The sequence below is a fragment of the Mustela nivalis genome (assembly GCF_964662115.1).
Source record: "Mustela nivalis genome assembly, chromosome: 9".
NCBI lineage: Eukaryota > Metazoa > Chordata > Mammalia > Carnivora > Mustelidae > Mustela > Mustela nivalis.
In genome coordinates, this window is record NC_139028.1 from 104,901,698 (window position 1) to 104,915,975 (window position 14,278).

The 14,278-nt window shown below is 37.4% G+C and overlaps 1 pseudogene across 1 annotated transcript; it reads left to right on the plus strand.

Annotated features, from left to right (window-relative positions):
- Positions 1-7,415: 7,415 nt before the first annotated feature.
- Positions 7,416-13,612, plus strand: LOC309872855 (olfactory receptor 4C11-like; annotated as a pseudogene). The gene is made up of 2 exons: positions 7,416-7,481; positions 12,671-13,612. The product of its transcript is annotated as an olfactory receptor 4C11-like (transcript).
- The last annotated feature ends 666 nt before the right edge of the window (positions 13,613-14,278 follow it).

A 14,278-nucleotide genomic window follows, 5' to 3' on the forward strand; every position in this document is an offset into this window, starting at 1 on the left:
TTTCTGCATGTGGCTGACCAATTTTCCCAGCACCATTTATTGAAGAGGCTGTCTTTTTTCCATTGGACATTCTTTCCTGCTTTGTCGAAGATTAGTTGACCATAGATTTGAGGGTCTATTTCTGGGCTCTCTATTCTGTTCCATTGATCTATGTGTCTGTTTTTGTGCCAGTACCATGCTGTCTTGATGATGACAGCTTTGTAATAGAGCTTGAAGTCCGGAATTGTGATGCCACCAACGTTGGCTTTCTTTTTCAATATCCCTTTGGCTATTCGAGGTCTTTTCTCGTTCCATATAAATTTTAGCATTATTTGTTCCATTTCTTTGAAAAAGATGGATGGTACTTTGATAGGAATTGCATTAAATGTGTAGATTGCTTTAGGTAGCATAGACATTTTCACAATATTTATTCTTCCAATCCAGGAGCATGGAACATTTTTCCATTTCTTTGTGTCTTCCTCAATTTCTTTCATGAGTACTTTATAGTTTTCTGAGTATAGATTCTGTGTCTCTTTGGTTAGGTTTATTCCTAGGTATCTTATGGTTTTGGATGCAATTGTAAATGGGATTGACTCCTTAATATCTCTTTCTTCTGTCTTGCTATTGGTGTAGAGAAATGCAACTGATTTCTGTGCATTGATTTTATATACTGACACTTTACTGAATTCCTGTATAAGTTCTAGCAGTTTTGGAGTGGAGGCTTTGGGTTTTCCACATATAGTATCATATCATCTGCGAAGAGTGATAATTTGACTTCTTCTTTGCCGATTTGGATGCCTTTAATTTCCTTTTGTTGTCTGATTGCTGAGGCTAGGACATCTAGTACTATGTTGAATAGCAGTGGTGATAATGGACATCCCTGCCGTGTTCCTGACCTTAGTGGAAAAGCTTTCTGTTTTTCTCCATTGAGAATGATATTTGCGGTGGGTTTTTCATAGATGGCTTTGATGATATTGAGGTATGTGCCCTCTATCCCTACACTTTGAAGAGTTTTGATCAGGAAAGGATGCTGTACTTTGTCAAATGCTTTTTCAGCATCTATTGAAAGTATCATATGGTTCTTGTTCTTTCTTTTATTGATGTGTTGTATCACATTGACTAATTTGCGGATGTTGAACCAACCTTGCAGCCCTGGAATAAATCCCACTTGGTCGTGGTGAATAATCTTTTTAATGTACTGTTGAATCCTATTGGCTAGTATTTTGTTGAGTATTTTCGCATCTGTGTTCATCAAGGATATTGGTCTATAGCTCTCTTTTTTGGTGGGATCCTTGTCTGGTTTTGGGATCAAGGTGATGCTGGCCTCATAAAATGAGTTTGGAATTTTTCCTTCCATTTCTATTTTTGGGAACAGTTTCAGGAGAATAGGAATTAGTTCTTCTTTAAATGTTTGGTAGAATTCCCCCGGGAAGCCATCTGGCCCTGGGCTTTTGTTTGTTTGGAGATTTTTAATGACTGTTTCAATCTCCTTACTGGTTATGGGTCTGTTCAGGCTCTCTATTTCTTCCTGGTTCAGTTGTGGTAGTTTATATGTTTCTAGGAATGCATCCATTTCTTCCAGATTGTAAAATTTATTGCCGTAGAGTTGCTCATAGTATGTTCTTATAATAGTTTGTATTTCTTTGGTGTTAGTTGTGATCTCTCCACTTTCATTCATGATTTTATTTGTTTGGGTCCTTTCTCTTTTCTTTTTGATAAGTCGGGCCAGGGGTTTATCAATTTTATTAATTCTTTCAAAGAACCAGCTCCTAGTTTCGTTGATTTGTTCTATTGTTTTTTTGGTTTCTATTTCATTGATTTCTGCTCTGATCTTTATTTCTCTTCTCCTGCTGGGCTTAGGGTTTCTTTCTTGTTCTTTCTCCAGCTCCTTTAGGTGTAGGGTTAGGTTGTGTACCTGAGACCTTTCTTGTTTCTTGAGAAAGGCTTGTACCGCTATATATTTTCCTCTCAGGACTGCCTTTGTTGTGTCCCACAGATTTTGAACCATTGTATTTTCATTATCATTTGTTTCCATGATTTTTTTCAATTCTTCTTTAATTTCCCGGTTGACCCATTCATTCTTTAGAAGGATGCCGTGTAGTCTCCATGTATTTGGGTTCTTGCCAAACTTCCTTTTGTGGTTGAGTTCTAGCTTTAGAGCATTGTGGTCTGAAAATATGCAGGGAATGATCCCAATCTTTTGATACCAGTTGAGTCCTGATTTAGGACCGAGGATGTGATCTATTCTGGAGAATGTCCATGTGCACTAGAGAAGAATGTGTATTCTGTTGCTTTGGGATGAAATGTTCTGAATATATCTGTGATGTCCATCTGGTCCAATGTGTCGTTTAAGGCCTTTATTTCCTTGCTGATCTTTTGCTTGGATGATCTGTCCATTTCAGTGAGGGGAGTGTTAAAGTCCCCTACTATTATTGTATTGTTTTTGATGTGTTTCTTTGATTTTGTTATTAATTGGTTTAAATAGTTGGCTGCTCCCACGTTGGGGGCATAGATATTTAAAATGGTTAAATCTTCTTGTTGGGCAGACCCTTTAAGTATGATATAGTGTCCTTCCTCATCTCTTACTATAGTCTTTGGCTTAAAATCTAATTGATCTGATATAAGGATTGCCACTCCTGCTTTCTTCTGATGTCCATTAGCATGGTAAATTCTTTTCCACCCCCTCACTTTAAATCTGGAGGTGTCTTCGGGCTTAAAATGAGTTTCTTGGAGGCAACATATAGATGGGTTTTGTTTTTTTATCCATTCTGATACCCTGTGTCTTTTGACAGGGGCATTTAGCCCATTCACATTCAGGGTAACTATTGAGAGATATGAATTTAGTGCCATAGTATTGCCTGTAAGGTGATTGTTACTGTATATGGTCTCTGTTCCTTTCTGATCTACCGCTCGTAGGCTCTCTCTTTGCTTAGAGGACCCCTTTCAATATTTCCTGTAGAGCTGGTTTGGTATTTGCAAATTCTTTCAGTTGTTGTTTGTCCTGGAAGCTTTTAATCTCTCCTTCTATTTTCAATGATAGCCTAGCTGGATATAGTATTCTGGGCTGCATGTTTTCCTTGTTTAGTGCTCTAAAAATATCATGCCAGCTCTTTCTGGCCTGCCAGGTCTCTGTGGATAAGTCAGCTGCCAATCTAATATTTTTACCATTGTATGTTACAGACTTCTTTTCCCAGGCTGCTTTAGGATTTTCTCTTTGTCACTGAGACTTGTAAATTTTACTATTAGGTGACGGGGTGTGGGCCTATTCTTATTGATTTGGAGGGGCGTTCTCTGAACCTCCTGAATTTTGATGCTCGTTCCCTTTGCCATATTGGGGAAATTCTCCCCAATAATTCTCTCCAGTATACCTTCTGCTCCCCTCTCTCTTTCTTCTTCTTCTGGAATCCCAATTATTCTAATGTTGTTTCGTCTTATGGTGTCACTTATCTCTCGAATTCTCCCCTCGTGGTCCAGTAGCTGTTTGTCCCTCTTTTGCTCAGCTTCTTTATTCTCTGTCATTTGGTCTTCTATATCACTAATTCTTTCTTCTGCTTCATTTATCCTAGCAGTTAGAGCCTCCATTTTTTATTGCACCTCATTAATAGCTTTTTTGATTTCAACTTTGTTAGATTTTAGTTCTTTTATTTCTCCAGAAAGGGCTTTTATATCTCTCGAGAGGGTTTCTCTAATATCTTCCATGCCTTTTTCGAGCCCGGCTAGAACCTTGAGAATTGTCATTCTGAACTCTAGATCTGACATATTACCGATGTCTGTATTGATTAGGTCCCTAGCCTTCGGTACTGCCTCTTGTTCTTTTTTTTGTGTTGAATTTTTACGTCTTGTCATTTTGGCCAGATAAGAGTAAATGAAGGGGCAAGTAAAATACTAAAAGGGTGGCAACAACCCCAGGAAAATATGCTTTAACCAAATTAGAAGAGATCCAAAATCGTGAGTGGGGAGAAAGGGGATAAAAAGAGGTTCAAAAAGAAAGAAAGAAAAAAAAAGAAAAAAGAAAAGAAAAAAAAAGAAAAGAAAAAAATTTTTTTAAAAAAGAAAACTCCTGAGAAAAATGTAAAAAAGAAAAAATATATATATTAGATAAACTAGTAAAAAATCGTTAAAAAAGAAAAAGGTAACAGTTAAAAAAAAAAAATTTTACCCGAAGGCGAGAAGAAAAAAAAAAAAAGAAAAAAAAATTAAATTAACTGCAAGACTAAAAAAAATCACAGGAAAAAAGCCATGAGTTCTGTGCTTGGCTTTCTCTTCCTCTGGAATTCTGCTGCTCTCCTTGGTATTGAAACCGCACTCCTTGGTAGGTGAACTTGGTCTCGGCTGGATTTGTTGTTGATCTTCTGGGGGAGGGGCTGGGAAATTCTCAAGTGTCTTTGCCCCAGGCGGAATTACACCGCCCTTACCCGGGGCCGGGGTGAGTAATCCGCTGGGGTTTGCTTTCAGGAGCTTTTTTTCCCTGAGCGCTTTCCGTAGAGTTCCGGAGGACGGGAATACAAATGGCGGCCTCCTGGTCTCCGGCCCGGAGGAGCCGAGAGCCCAGGGCCCCACTCCTCAGTGCGCCCTCAGAGAACAGCGCCCAGTTACTCCCGTCTGCCTGACCTTCGGCCGCGCTCCGAGCTCACCGAGCCTGCAACCGGTTCAAGGTAACACCGAGCTGTGAGCTTACTGTCGGCTCTGTCTCTGCAGCCGGCTTTCCCGTTCCAATACCCGCAAGCTCTGCGACACTCAGACACCCTGATCCTTCTGTGACCCTGCGGGACCTGAGGCCACGCTGACCCCGCGTGGGCTTCGCCCCGGTTTAGCCTCTGGAGCGATGTCCCTCAGCGGAACAGACTTTTAAAAGTCCTGATTTTGTGCGTGGTTGCTCCGCTGCTTGCAGGGAGCCGGCCCCTCCCCCCGGGGTCTATCTTCCTGTCACATTGGATTCACTTCTCCGCCGGTCCTACCTTTCAGAAAGTGGTTGTTTTCCTGTTTCCAGAATTGCTCTTCTTCTTCTCTTCGATCTGCCGATGGATTTTCAGGTGTTTGCAATCTTTAGATAAGCTATCTAGCTGATCTCCGGCTAGCTGAAGTAGTCTCAGCCTGCTACTTCTCTGCCATCTTGACTCCTCTCTCTCGAATCAATATATCATTTTGAGGAGATCTGAGATTTTAGCCGTAATGAGCCTTCCAATTCCTGACTGTGTTATATCTCTCCAAATACTTACTTTTCCTTTGACATTTTTCATTAATATTTTGTAGTTTAAGTACGTTACAGCATATATTTATGCATTTTATGCCTAAGGAGGTCATGGTTTTTATTATTAGTTTAAATGGCACATTTTAAAATATCAATTTCAAGTTGTTTTTTGTTTGTTTATAGATACATGATTAATTTTTTTTTGGATCATGCATGTATCTGATGACCTTACTAAACTCACTAATTAATTCTAGTAACTCTTTTTATAGATCCTTTGAGATTTTCTAGGTATGAAACTATTTTGTCTTTGAATAGGGAAATTTTAGATGATTGGTCTGATTATTGTTCTTGTGATGTTCCTGTTTCCAAGTGTAAGGGTTATGTTGGATGAATAAGATGAGTCAGGGAGTATTTTAATTTCTCCTTATTCTTGAACATATTTATTTAAGATTGGTACTATGGTTTGATTAATTTTTATATAGGATAATTGATAAATTTGTATGGGAGTGAAATTTTTTGTTTTAGGAGGGGGGATTTTAAAGTATTAATTAATTAATTAATTTAACAATGTTAGATTACTCAGTTTAAAAAATATATATACTTTTTAAGTAATCTCTATACCCAACATGAAGCTTGAACTCAAGAGTTCAAGATCAAGAGTCACATGCTCCACTGATGAGCCAGCCAGGCACCCCAGATTATTTCAGTTTTTAATTATTTTTCTGTGTCTCTTTAGAAAGTTGTAACTTTCATAGCAGAGCTCCACTTTCTTAGGTGGCATAAATTCATTTATGATGCTTTTTTGTTATCCTTTTCAGATCAGTAGAATGGAGGGATATAGCTCTCTTCATTCTTGATTCTTATCCTTTGTTCTTTCTCTTAGTTTATTTAATCCATTTTGCTAGGAATGTATCAGTTTTATGAATCTTTGAAAGAACAATCCTGGATTTATATATTTTCTCTATTCTATGTTACATTCCAGTTTTTATTCAATTAATTTCTCACTTCATGGTTTTTATCTTTTATTTAGTATTTCCATTCTACCCAATGTTCATTGGGTTTATTTTGGTTTTCCTTGCTCAGGTTCTTAAGATGGAGGCTTGAATTCATTTCATGTAATGTCTCTTGGTTCCTAATACTTCTATTTACAGCTATCCATTTCTTTCTAAGCACTCCTTTAACCGCACCCAGTAGACACACACACACACACCCTTTTAATTATCTTTCTGTTGAAACTTTATTTTAAAAACTATTCACTGAGATGTCAGGGTGCCTCAGTCAGTTAAGCATCTGCCTTTGGTTCAGGTCATGATCTCAGGGTCCTGGGACCTAGTCCTTCACTGGGCTCCTTGTTCAGTGGAGATTCTGCTTCGACCTCTACCTGCTGCTCCCTCTGCTTGTGCATGCTCTCTCTCTCTCTCTGGCAAATAAATAAATAAATAAAATCTTAAAAAATAAAAATAAATAAAAACTATTCACTGATATTTCTTCTTTAACTCATGGTAATTTAAATTTATGTTGTTTAATTTGTAAATAATTGGGAAACAGTGTTATATTTCTGTTGAATTTGATTATATATATCCTGTATGGTTTAAGCCCTTTAAAATGCATTGCGGTTTGTTTTTCGGCCAAGTGTAGTGTGTATTTTGGTGAACATTCTCTGAGCACTCTGAGAAAAGTGGACTCCTCCCACAGTTTTTTCTCCCTCCCCACTCCCATACTAACACAGTCTCTATCAAATTGTCTGTGTGCTCTATGTGACAAATTCAAGACTCTTCCCTTAGGAGAGAATCTTGCTTTATCCACATTTGAGACAACTTTTAAATGGGTCATACACAATTTACTTTTGTGATGCCCTGGAAGTCAGTTTAGGTGTCTGTGTAAAAAGACATAGCTTAAGTGTAACCAGAACAGCTATGCCTATTTTGAAAGTCATGCTTGAAAGAATAGAGTTTTTACATATTTCATTTCTGTCCACACTGGACATTTCTCTTTTGGTGATTCAATCTCAAGTTCTATTGTGATTTCTCGCCAAGAGGAAAAGTTTAAGTTTGTTGTACATTATTATTATCCTCGTAGCATCTCTGGAGATGCAGGTCTACACTCACAATTATGATGAAGGTCCCAATGAATTTAATTAGGGAAGAATCAGTCTTGGAAATGTACCAGTTCAATGACTCAACAATCTGTGTTGTAGTTCAAGTGCAGATAAACTGTTTACACACCATTGTCTCGACCTAGGAGTATTTGGATTAGTGTTCAATGACCGGCTTTATCAGGAATTGAAAGGAAGGACTCAAAGCATAATGAAGTATGTATATGAAATTATTCTCCATACAGGGAATCCAAGGTTTAACTATGCTTTGTGAAGACAGACCAGTATAACTGACCACATGACCACAGAAACTTTTCTAACAATTCACAACTTTCTGTCCTGCAAAGTTAAACTTTTTGTTTTTTAATATATTTTTTTAAAAATTTGTTTGAGATGGGGCACCTGGGTGGCTCAGTGGATTAAAGCCTCTGCCTTCACCTTCTTTTCCACTGCTCTTGCTAAACTGTCTGCCAGCTTACACTCAGTTGCACAAAATAGAACAGTGTGAATTTGCCTTATGAGATATCAAGTCAAATGAACAAAGGTATGAAAGCAAAAAGAAAGAAGGCTAAATTAAGGGTTGCATGGCTCACTAAACACATACACACACATACATTTTACCAGTGGAAGGTCCTTCACAAGAAAGTGGTTTGGGAAAACATGGAAAGCTTTGCTGAAGAGGTGGCATCTGAACTGGATACTCTGTGCAGGTAGTGATGGAAAGCAGAGGTTGTATCAGAGAAATGTCATTTAGCCACTAAGAAATACTGAAAACTTGGTGAATGAGATGGTGTGGGCATATTTATGAGGGACAGGAAGTGTCAGGCATGGCTGGAACATTCATGCCCAGAGGCACTGGGAGGAAAGATGGTAAGGAAGATTGTGGCACAGTGTTGGAGGGCTGTGAGTGTCATGGTGAGTATTTTCAGCCATTGCATTTGGAAATCATAGTAACCACATTATCATATTTATCATTCAACATACTTTCAGAATGCTCAATTTTCCTTTTCATTTAAAGCAAGGTGGTAAAAAGAAGGAGAAGATGGAGAGAGAAGAGAAGAAAGAACATTGGAAATTGTGTCCTATCTTTTGGTTTAAAAACACAGAAGGTCCACTTAAAGAATTCTAGGGCTGCCCACTTGTAATACTGATATTTATGAAATATCAGCCTGATTTTGTCGTATGTATGAACTAATAATGTTTACAGTGAAAACTTGTACAGATGTTTCACTCAACATCTTATTTTTCTCTCACAAAAAGGTATGATACATATTATTCAGTATTTAATGAGTCTTAGACATTGTGAAAATAATTATTGTCTTCTGTGTTTTGGGAGTCTATATGATCCTGCTTTTAGGGCAGTGGAAATACTTTGTATAATATTATAATGATGGATGCATGTTCTTTTTTTTTTTTCTAAAGATTTTATTTATGTATTTGGCAGAGATTACAAGTAGGCAGAGAGGCAGGTAGAGAGAGAGGGGGAAAGCAGGCTCCTTGCTGAGCAGAGGGCCCGATGCAGGGCTCGATCCCAGGACACTGGGATCATGACCTGAGCTGAAGGCAGAGGCTTTAACCCACTAAGCCACCCAGGCGCCCTTGGATGAATGTTCTTGATATTTATCCAAATCCGTAGAATGTGCCACATGAAGAGTGAACCCTGGGGTAAACTCTGGCCTCTGAGTGATGGTGATGTGTCATGGTTGACTCATCAGTTCTGACAAATATGCCATTTTGGTGGAACACGTTAATGACAAAGGGATGACATTTGCGTGGGGGCAGAAACTAAAAGGGGAATCTGTACCTTTCTCTGGGTTTTGCTATGAATCTGAGATGCTCTGAAAAAATAAAGTCTTGGGGTGCCTGGGTGGCTTAGTGGGTAAAAGCCTGGCCTTTGGCTCAGATCATGATCCCAGGGTCCTTGGATTGAGCCCGGAATCCAGCTCTCTGCTAGGCAGGGAGCCTGCTTCCTCCACTGTCTCTGTCTGCCTCTCTGCCTACTTGTGATCTCTGTCAAATAAATGTATTAAATCTTTAAAAAAAAATGAAGTCTTAACAACAACAACAACAAAGACAAAAGCAACAACAAAATAATCCTCTTAAAGCTGAGGAAAGGTATATAATTTTGCTATTCCTCCCCTCAGAGAATTATCTGAGAGTGAGCACTGCTGGTCCTTCAGTATGAGGGGATGTGACCGGTCTGAAGCCACCACAGATTACTTTCATTGAGGATACAGCAAATGCACTTGAATGCTTTCCCCTGAGTGTAGGGGATAAAAAGATAGGTGTCTTCAGTGCAACTCAGACATCTTGAAGGAGGTGGGCATTTCATTACAGATAAGCTCCAAGTCTGACAGGACTCAAGTTAGAAAAAAGAGATGACTAAATTTTCTTGAACAACTGAGTAAGAGGTGCTGAATAAATCTTAATACAATCAGCTCTCATTTTTTATATGTGTCTAAATTTTATATTTGACCACAAGAATATATTCAAACTTCATAATCTGGCTTTCATGGCCTTTGGCTAGGAGGAAAAGTGTAACTTTAGAATCTCTCTCAACTAGAGGTTTCATATTAATCTCTTCTATTTGCCCTATCATCTCCATTAATACTTTGATTTGATTTCTTTCATCTCAAATGCTCTCTCATCCCTCTGATTTTCATTTCTTTGCATCACAAACTCTTAACAACCAAGGGCTTATTTCTACTTTCGTCTCATCATGGGAGCCACATAGTCAAGTTGTTATGTATCTTTTTCCTGGTTTTTAGTATTTATTCAAGATACCTGGCATTCTCAGTCCCAGCTTCATAGCACCATGAGCAAATCAGCATGATCCACAATGCCGATATGATTTCAGCCAGTCAGCAAAGGAAATTTGCATGTAAAACAGTTGTGCATCTCTATTATGGATAAATGAACAAAGTAGATTAACAACTTTGAAAGTTGATATTAATTATCTTAGTGGAAAGTTAATACTAACAATAATCATGAAAGTAATCATTCCGATTGCAGGGAGTACAGACCTGGGTCTCTCATGCTTTGTGCAGGCTGAATTATTTAGCCTCCATAGAAACCCTATAGAGTGGGTTATTTCACTCTCAATGTTTATAGGTGAAGAAAATGAAGCACAGAGATACCAAGGGACTTGTTAAACATTGTATCATAGTGGGCAGCTGTGTGGGGTATGAATCTAAGCTGTGTGGCTTCAGTCTTTATGCACTAGGTGCTAACAGAGGTGCTCACCTCCCTCTCTGCTCTGCTCTACAATATCTGCATCTCAGAGAATCTGGCTTAGAACCTGTCTTTCTTCAGTTAATGTTACAGTTCATTTCTTAACCTAATTCTGCATTTTTTACTGCCAGTATATCCTTTAAGATTTTGTACTCTTCTCTCTCCAGATGGTTCGTATTCTTATACCAATCACGAAGTGCCTTACATAATGAATAATTTCATCTACATTTATCTTAAAACTCATGTTAAATTATTACAAACAGGGGAGCATTTTGTCCATTCCTTACAGTAACTCCAGAGACTTGTAATTCAATGTTTAAAACAAAATACAATTATTGAATTATGAGTGAAGTGAATAGATGGTATAATCTTGAAATGTTTTGAAGATAGACTTAATTAGAATGATGAAATTGGCAGCTTGGACTATATGAAAAGAAATAGGTCACAGAAAAAGAGCAAAAGTAAAATCCTAATAGTAAAAGAAGCAGAAGCTGGCACTTATGCAGTTCTTAATTATTATTACAAGCGAGATCTTTTTCTCATTTTATCTGCATAAGTACGTGACTGTATTTAAAGGGGCTTTCCCAAGCGAGTAAATAGTAGAACTTGGATTTGAAATCTAGACATTTGACTCTAGCAACTGCGTTCCTGGCTGAGAAAAGTAATTATTTTGCTAGATTAATAGTGATCTGATCCCAGATAAAATATCAAGATTGTAAAATATAACCTGACAAAACATAAAAAATTCTCAGAAGAGCAATATTTTCATTAAAAGGTAATAAAAATGTAAAATGTGGCTTGTACAAAAAAGTCTATGAACATAATATGATATAATTTTATCCTATTAACCAAGACAGAAAAGATAGTATCACAAAATAAACTTTTTCTGTTTTTCTGTATGTGCATCAGCTTTCCTGCAGATTAATCATCAATCTTGTAATTATGGCCATATTTGTATATCAAAAACAGTTGTAGTGATACTCTCTAACATTTGAGACAGCAGTAGAATACTTGGGAAATTACTCTAAATTGTTATTTGTGAGAGTATAAATTGGAAGCAACATCAATCTCTCAGGAGACAAAGGATCAAATAAATGGCACTTAGAAAAAATTATACAATGTTGCATAATTAAATAAACAAACTATGGAAAGTATATTTATACAGGAAAAAGTGTTTTAATAATTTAAAGTCTAAATCAAAGCACAAAATTATACATAGTGATTTCAATGACAAACTATACATGCTATGAACAAGAACTTGAAATTATATATATATATATCATACTATATTCAAAATTATGGAATATTTTAAATGACATTTTTAGAAGGAATTATCCTGGGAAGTAAGGGTAAAAAGGAATGTATATAAGAAAAAAACACATTTAGATTATAGGCATTTTTCGGAATTTTAAACCACATTGAATTCATATGCACATACACTCAATATTCTAATGAGTTTAATTTAAGACTGTAGTAAAGATAGCAAATAGTAGATTTCCTGAGTTATTTCAACCTCAACATTCCCCAGACATTTGTGATATAATGACCATAAGTGAAACTGACATTGAGCACAACAAATATAAGTAAAAGACTATCAAAATAGATTCTTGTAAAGCATATTTAAACCAAGATACTGATAGGGTCAGTGATGAAGGGATGAGGGATCCAAAAATTAATGAACTAAACTAGGAATATTATCTTCAGGAGGAATTCTCCAATAATATGAGTGCTTAATTATAATAAGATAGTGTTTTTTTAGACTTCAAAGCACATAGATAAAATGTAGTATATGTGTGTGTATGTGAGCATAAAAAAATTTTTTTTCAATTCTTAGGGAAACTCAGGGTCCATGTTTCATATGAAGGCTAAATTCCAAGGCAGTTAAGTCCCTTGCCCAAGGAAAGTACAAATTCTGCTATGCTTAATCTTGGTAGGAATCAAAATTTTTAAAAGACATTTAATGTTTATTCCTCAAATGCAAAGGCTTTAATGAAATGCAGTTAATTTCTGAATCAACAGATGGATCTGGGAGAGGCTTGAACTTCTGCAGATTCACAAAAATTAATAGAGGATGAAAAGCAGCTGGAGATAACATAACATGGAACAAAAAGAAGGAATTCAGAGATCAGTCCACTGGCCTTCCCCTGAAATCACTTCTTTTCTTCTCTTTGCAGATTAAACATTTTACCTGGAGTCACTAGCATGGCATTGAATAGCAGTGTGACTGAATTCATTCTGTTTGGGTTGACAGAGGATGCAGGAAAGCAGAAAGCAATATTTGGGGTCTTCTTGACGTTTTACCTTGCCACACTGTTGGGGAACTTTCTTATTATAGTGACTATTAAAACAAGCAGGACCCTTGGTAGTCCTATGTATTTCTTCCTATTCTATCTGTCCTTTGCTGATGCCTGCCTCTCTACAACCACAGCCCCCAGATTGATTGTGGATGCCCTTTCTCAGAAGAAGACCATTTCGTACAGTGAATGCATGACTCAGGTCTTTGCATCCCACTTCTTTGGGTGCATGGGAGTCTTTGTGCTCATCCTCATGGCTTTTGATCGCTATGTAGCCATTTGTAAGCCCTTGCGATACACAACCATCATGAGCCACCATGTCTGCCGTGTGCTGGTGATTCTAAGCTGGGTGGGATCCTGTATCCACGCCTCAGCACAACTTCTCCTGGCTTTGAGATTGCCTTTCTGTGGCCCAAATGTGCTTGACCACTATTTCTGTGATGTGCAGCCCTTATTGAAACTAGCCTGCATGGACACTTATGTGATAAACTTGCTAGATGTTTCCAACAGTGGAGCCGTATGCATGGTAGGTTTCGTAATTCTACTTATCTCCTATGTTGTCATCTTGTACTCTCTGAGAAACCACAGTGCAGAAGGAAGGCGAAAGCTCTTTCCACCTGCACCTCCCATTTTATTGTGGTTGTCCTATTTTTTGGTCCATGTATATTCATGTACACACGCCCAGCAACCACATTTACAATAGATAAATTGGTGGCTGTGTTTTACACAATTGGGACACCTTTGCTCAACCCTCTGATCTATACACTGAGGAATGCGGAAGTGAAAAATGCCATGAAAAAGTTATGGTGTAGCCAAGTGTGATTCTGTTGATACATGGTATTCAGGGATTCTATTGTATATTTCCTTAACAGTTTGGTTTTGCTTTGTGGACAGGAAATATAAAATACTCTCTTTGGGGGGAGATTAATACATTAATATTTTAATATTAATACACTAATATTTTGTATATTTGCTTTAATATAAATAAATATTTAGAAATATATATTCCTTATTCTGAGAGGATTGCATTAGAATAGGATTGCCTATATCCATAACCATCTTGAACAACATATAATGGCCCTTAGTTGAATGCTATTAATATCTGATCATGTTCACATGATAATTTATCTTACCATACAAATTTGTCTTTAGAAGGGAATGTACTAACTCATGACAGAATGACCATGTATGTGTGTGTGTGTACACCAATTCCTTTTCTAGACTTTATTCTCATTTTTATGAATGTGGTCATAAAAGCTAACCCATATGTGTCTGGAACTTAGAGATTGGAGGTTGCCATCTTGAGAACATGGGACTTGGAGAAGGTGTTCTGAGAAAATTCTGCTTTGGAATTTGTACATGAACCTGCTTCACTACAGAATCTACATGGATAAACCCTCAAACTCCAATCATAGCTAGAAATCTCAGTGAAAACCTGGACTGTCACTGGAGAACCTTTAAACATTCTGTGAATCGTGAGAGAAAGAG